Raw genomic sequence first — 6,000 nt, forward strand, 5'->3', positions numbered from 1 at the left:
AGGATTGTATAGGTAGTACAACCTACCGTTGTTGCAGTTTTCACTTGCCTATCTCCCAGGGTCTCCCTTTGCATCATCGGTCATGCTGGGCCGAGCTCCCCTTTCTTGTGACATGACTACTCTTAATGATCTGCCCGCTCGTCTCCCCTCATTCCTGGAAACCGCCGACTGTTTCTTTCTGCATGTAAACCTTTCCTTGACTTTTTGTTTATCAGTGGTCTCATTTGTCCGTTTGGAGTTGACTTAGCTCACGCCGCATGTCATCCCCGCTCACCCGTGTTGTAAGATGTCGCAGCCCCATCGGAATTCCGCCAGCAGTGTTGGAGTTCCGATCTTCCCCTGCCCTTGCCAGCCTCGCTTCTTTTCTTGTCAGTGTTTTTTGATCATTGCTATTATTGCTGGGCTGAGAGCTCTCGTTGTTTGGACTTGCATCTCCCAATTGGCTAAGGGTTGCAAGCATCCCTTCGTGTCTTTGTTGGCTGCCTGAATGCCTTCCTTCAAGTGTCTGATCATGTCCTCTGTCCATTTATAAATTGGACTGCTTGTCTTTTTAGTTGTTGATGGGTTATGTTAAAGTGTTTTATAAATTTTAGAAAGCAGTTGGTTGTCAAATATGCCAGATATTTTCTCCCTAGCCGGTAGGTTCTCTTCCAATGCACTGAAACAAACAACAACCAGACTGAAAAACCCTGCTTCTCAAGTGGATCCCAACTCCTAGCGACCCTATAGGTATGCATACCATAAGTGCTTTACTTTTCTTAGGAGATCCCAGTCATGCAAATGAATTTTACATGTTGATCTCATACCAAGCAGCTCTATTGAATGCTCTTAATGCTAATAATTTAGTTGGCTAATTATTTATAGGTATGTTTGTTTAAGGAAATAATCATGGTTTGTTAAGTAAACAATCATACGGCAACTCCTGATAGTTTTGTGTCTCGTATCATTTATGTTGCTTGTCCCGTGGTTCCGGCAGGATCCCAGGTGGCACTGTGGTTATAGGCACTCCACTAAGAATGAAAAGGTCAGAGACTTGAGCCCCCCCAGCGACTCCCCCCGAGAAAGGAAGATACGATAGTCTGCTTCCGTGAAGAGTATGGCTTCGAAAACCCTCTGGGGATGTTCTGCACTGTCCTCAAGGGTCACTGAGCTGGAATCGACTCAATGGGTTTTTATTATTACGGCTAGGATCTCCCACAACATAGTAAATGGAAGCAGACATTGTGAGCCAGCTTGTTTTTTTCTTGAGTTTAGAAGGAATACTCTCAGCATTTCAGCATTAAATGTGATGCTTGTTATTGTTTTTATAGGCTCCCTTTGTCAATTTATGGAAATTTACATCTATGTCTAGCTTATGTATTAGAAAAAAATCATGAACAAAGACTACATTTTATCACATGCTATTTCTGTATCTACTGGATTATATTCTCTCCTTAATCTATGAATATGTAAATTAATAAATTTTCTAACGTTAAGCCATCTTCCTGTTTATAGGATCTGCCCCAATTGGTCACAATATATATTCAAGGAGGTTTTAAAAAATTCATGGAAAAATTGGAACAGTAATGTTCTTTGTCCATGAACTTTTTGAAGCACACGCACACACAGATAGCTTGACTTCTGATTGCTAATACTTTACTCAGGAAATCTGCAGCTACATGCACAAAATAAACTGACCTGTAATTCTTTGGGAGTGGGGTGAGGTGTGAGAGGTGTCTGGCTTTCGTATCATAAAATAGGTTGGCATAAGATTGGAATTGCCTCTTTTAATTACCTGTAAATTTCTGGTGGGGTTGGGTGAAATTTTGTGATTGGTGTGAGGGTAGGTTATCAATTCACTGAATTTCCTCAGTGGTCCTATTCTAAATTTCCACAACCTCTCGAGTGATTTTCGGTAAGTTGTGCTTTCCTGAAAATGTGTCTAAAGGCACGAGCAAAAAGGGTACCCTTTTTTCATTCTATCTTCCTGCCTGTAACTGAAATCATATATCAATTTTCCTTCCTAATACAATGTTTGTGTTTCTTCTCTTCATTTCAAAAAGGTTTGACTTTTTATTAGTCTTTACAAAGACACTGCTTTTAGCTAAACTAACCCTCTATTAATATACTAAAATGCTCTTTTGCTCATTTTTGCTTTTAATATATATATATTTAAAATATATATATATATATATATATATATTTAAGGAACAAATGGGGCTGGGCTGGATGACATTAAGATGGACAAATTGAGTTATCTTAAAGTAGCTCTCAGGAGCTGGGCGTAGGGGAAGGAAATAATAAAACAAGCAGAAGGGTCTGCATATGTTGGCAGTTGCTAACACGTAGGATATGGGGGATGGAGGAGGAACTAGGAGTGGGATGAGACTGCAGAAAGCCCTTTAACAATAAAGAAAAGAAGCTCTTTCCGAGATTCTTGTGCACATTTCTCTGAGCTATGTTTTTCCAGCATGGCCGTTGTAATAATAACATTAAGTATCTACCCCATTGGGTTTGTTGTGAAGATTCAATGAGTTAACTCACGCCTGATAAGTGCTCAGCGGGACAAAATGCCTTTCCTCACAATGCCATGAGAACCAATGGCTTCAATAAAGCCCCCTCAATAAAAATCCGGTGGCATAGACCACAGCCAAAGGGCCCCAGCTAAGAGAGCACCTCGGAGCAGTGACAGAAGGTCTGCTTTGGGGTCACACAGATTCCGTCCTCTCTACATTCAACCCAACGTTCGCCAAGCGCCCTGTCCCAAGTAGAGGACGCTGCACCGGCAGCTCTGAGCTGTACGCCAGTGCAGATGTGGGGTAGGGGCCTAACCACGCCATACAGTTGTGCAGGGGGGTCTCCTGCTCTGGGACCTCCAGTGTGCAGGCAGACCCCGTGCTTCCTCACACAGGGGCAGCAGGACAGCTCCCGTTCCCAGAAACGAAGATGGGCGCGAGATGCCCAGGTCCTCTACCGAGAAGCCGAGAGGTCCCGACGCCCCCCACCCCGTGCAGAAGCACAAGGAAGCGCTCAGAGCTCTGCACCGCTCCCCGCCTGCTCCAGAGACGGCCGTCCGGACCTGCCTCCCGGGCCCGGGAGCTCGGTCTCTGGGCTCCGCGGTCACGGCCCGCACAAAGGAGGCCGGGCTCGGCCGCGGGCCCGGGAGCAGCCGGGTCCGCGCGCCCCAGACCTCCGTGCTAGAGCCCGCTGGCCCAGGGCTTACCTTTCGTGGGTTCCCTGTCGCTGGTGTCACCTCCTGGCGGCAGGCAGGGAGCCCCTCAACTCAGGGAAAGGGTCCCGCCACCTCCCCCACCCACGCCAACCTCCGTCCGGCGCCGCGCGTTCAAATAAGCCCCGCCTGGGATTCCGCGCTTCCCATTGGTCACTGCCCGAGTCGCTGATTGGCTGCTTCCTAAGTAGCAATGACCGGCGGGGAGCTGGCGGGCGTTCTCAACAGCGCGCTTGCGCAGTTGCCTTTTCTCCCGACGGGCTTAGCGGGTTTCAGGTAAAGCTGCTAAACACGTGGCCAGCAGTTCAAAACTACCAGCCGCTCCTTGGGAGAAAGACGAGGCTTTCTATTTCGGTAAAGATGTACAGTCTTGGAAACCCAGGGGGACAGTTCTACGCTGCCCCAAAGAGTCGCTAGGAGTCGGAATCGACTTGATATAGTGAGTTTCGTGAATGGGATTTGGAAGCCGGGTCGCTTGTCACGTCTTGATCCTTAGTTCGTGATCAGCTACAACTACCCGACATCCGGCAGGTTTTCAAACCTGCTCTTTCTGCAGGTCGGCATCCACTGATCAGGGAGGGCACTCAGGTCTCATCCTGCTTCCTGACCCTAATGAACTTCAGTAGCTGCCCTGATGAGGCCATGGCGCCTACTGGTCCTTGACAGCGCCAGGGGCTTCCTGCGCCGATGGCTGTGGTTGAGGCTTGGATCCTCCCGGCACTGTTGGGCACACTGCCTCCATCTCCGACAGCCACCCCCACCTCGGTGGAACACCCCCTTGCTGGTCTGTGGGGACAGAGAGGGACCCGATAACTAGTGCTGAGGCTGGACAAGTCACGTCCGCTCTCTCGGCGACCTCGTTCGCGTTGGTGTCGCCCACTCTCCCCATGGACTCCCTCCATCCTGGGCCACACAGAAGCCCAGCAATATTTATTATCAAATTTAATCATGGAATAACATGCGATAACTATAGATTGATGAATTGTAATATTTCTTAGATTATATGAATACCGACACAAAAAATCATTTTGTAAAATCTTTCTACATTGAATTGCATTATAGATCACTGAATAATAGCCTTTATTTTTTTCTCCTTTTCCTTTAATAATGACTTAATTCTCAAAAAAGTTATTGACATAGGTTCACAAATGCCAATTGCCACAACTGTAACTCAATCGTCAGTACATTTGACCAGATCAGCGGTTATAAAAACTCCCACCAACACTGAAGGCATGGCAGCTACTATCAGAAAACGGATAATAATGGTTAAATGAAAATGAATTTCGTGTGCATAAGCAAATGTGGTGAAGAAAGCTGGTGGTGCCCGGCTATCAAAAGATAGAGTGTCTGGGGTCTTAAAGGCTTGAAGGTAAACAAGTGGCCATCTAGCTGAGAAGCCACACGGAAGAAGCACACCAGTCTGTTTGATCATGAGTTGTCGAAGGTATCAGGTACCAGGCATCAAAAAACAAAAAATCATATCATTGTGAATGAGGGGAAGTACAGATTGGGGACCAAGACCCATCTGTAGGCAACTGGACAACCCCTTACAGAAGGGTTGCAGGGAGGAGACAATCCAGTCAGGGTGTAGTGTAGCAACGATAAAACATACAACTTTCCTCTAGTTCCTAAATGCTTTCTCCCCACCCACTATCATGATCCCAGTTCTACCTTGCAAATCAGGCTAGACCAGAGGATGGACACTGGTACAGATAGGAACTGGAAACACAAGGAATCCGGGACAGATGATCCCTTCAGGACCAGTGGTGACAGTGGCGATACCGGGAGGGTGGAAGGAGATGCTCTTTGCTGTGTTCTTGTGAGTTGGGGGGCGGGGGGCACACACAAAAAGAAGTGTGAAGGAGGGGCAAGATCAGGGCTGTAGGGTGGATGGAATCAGGTTTCCCAATTAAATTCTCCGAGCACAGCCCTTGCTACCCTTGAAGAGTGAGCAGGTGTATGGCTGTGATGGGGAAAGTCCTAGCGCAACTTTCCTGGGCCTTTCCCTGCCCGGGGCAGCTCTCTATTTTCGTACAACTTCTCCCTAACAAGCCCTCCAAAGTTGGCCTGTGTCCTTCGAGAAATTCTATCAGGATTACCCCTCAGGAGTCCCCTTACACAGTCACCGCAACCTTCTGAATTGCCCTCTCTGCCCTGAATTTAAGTGGCCTGGCAAATTCCCTTTCAAGCCACTGTTTAGATTGGACCTTGAGCAATTTTTGTTGTTTAAGGCACCCTCGTGAGACTCAAGCAGGTGTATTACTGAGAGAACTTGTCTGCAGCCATTTACATCAAAGAGCGATGTTTCTACAGGTTTTGTCTGGAATCAACCAGGGCCTGTCTGAACTGGAATCCGACGCTCCCTCCCCTTCACGTGCTTTTCAGAAAGCCTTTCTGAACGCGTGGCTCCTGTTGGATGGTGGCTGCCTTTGGCAGCCTGGGTGGCATGTTAGAACGGCCCCAGAAGGCGTCCTTGTCTGGGGCTTGTTTTTCAGAGGCAGGTGATCAGGTCTTTCTCTCTCAAAGCTGCTGGATGGGTTTGAACTGCCAGCCTCTCTCGTGAGCAGCCAGGAGCTGTTCCGTTTGCATCCCCAGGTCTCCATTCTTGACATCACATAAGTCAAAGAAGGAAGCCCCCCACCTCCACCAGCTCCCTCAGAAGTAACACCTGCTGATAGTTTGGGAAGCGGGCCTTGCCACCTCCTTCTCTCTAATGCCATCATGCCCTGGGCCTATCTGGAGGAAAGGGCTTCCACATTCCATTATTTTTCATTCCATTTTTCCATAAACTT

The 6,000-nt window shown here is 47.6% G+C and overlaps 1 pseudogene; it reads left to right on the plus strand.

The window, feature by feature from the left end:
- The first annotated feature begins 2,936 nt into the window (after positions 1–2,936).
- LOC101648060 overlaps positions 2,937–6,000 on the plus strand; it is a 9,256-nt pseudogene continuing 6,192 nt past the window's right edge.

The sequence above is a fragment of the Echinops telfairi genome, unplaced genomic scaffold (genome assembly GCF_000313985.2).
Source record: "Echinops telfairi isolate 266 unplaced genomic scaffold, ASM31398v2 ScPeMD7_7458;HRSCAF=8496, whole genome shotgun sequence".
NCBI lineage: Eukaryota > Metazoa > Chordata > Mammalia > Afrosoricida > Tenrecidae > Echinops > Echinops telfairi.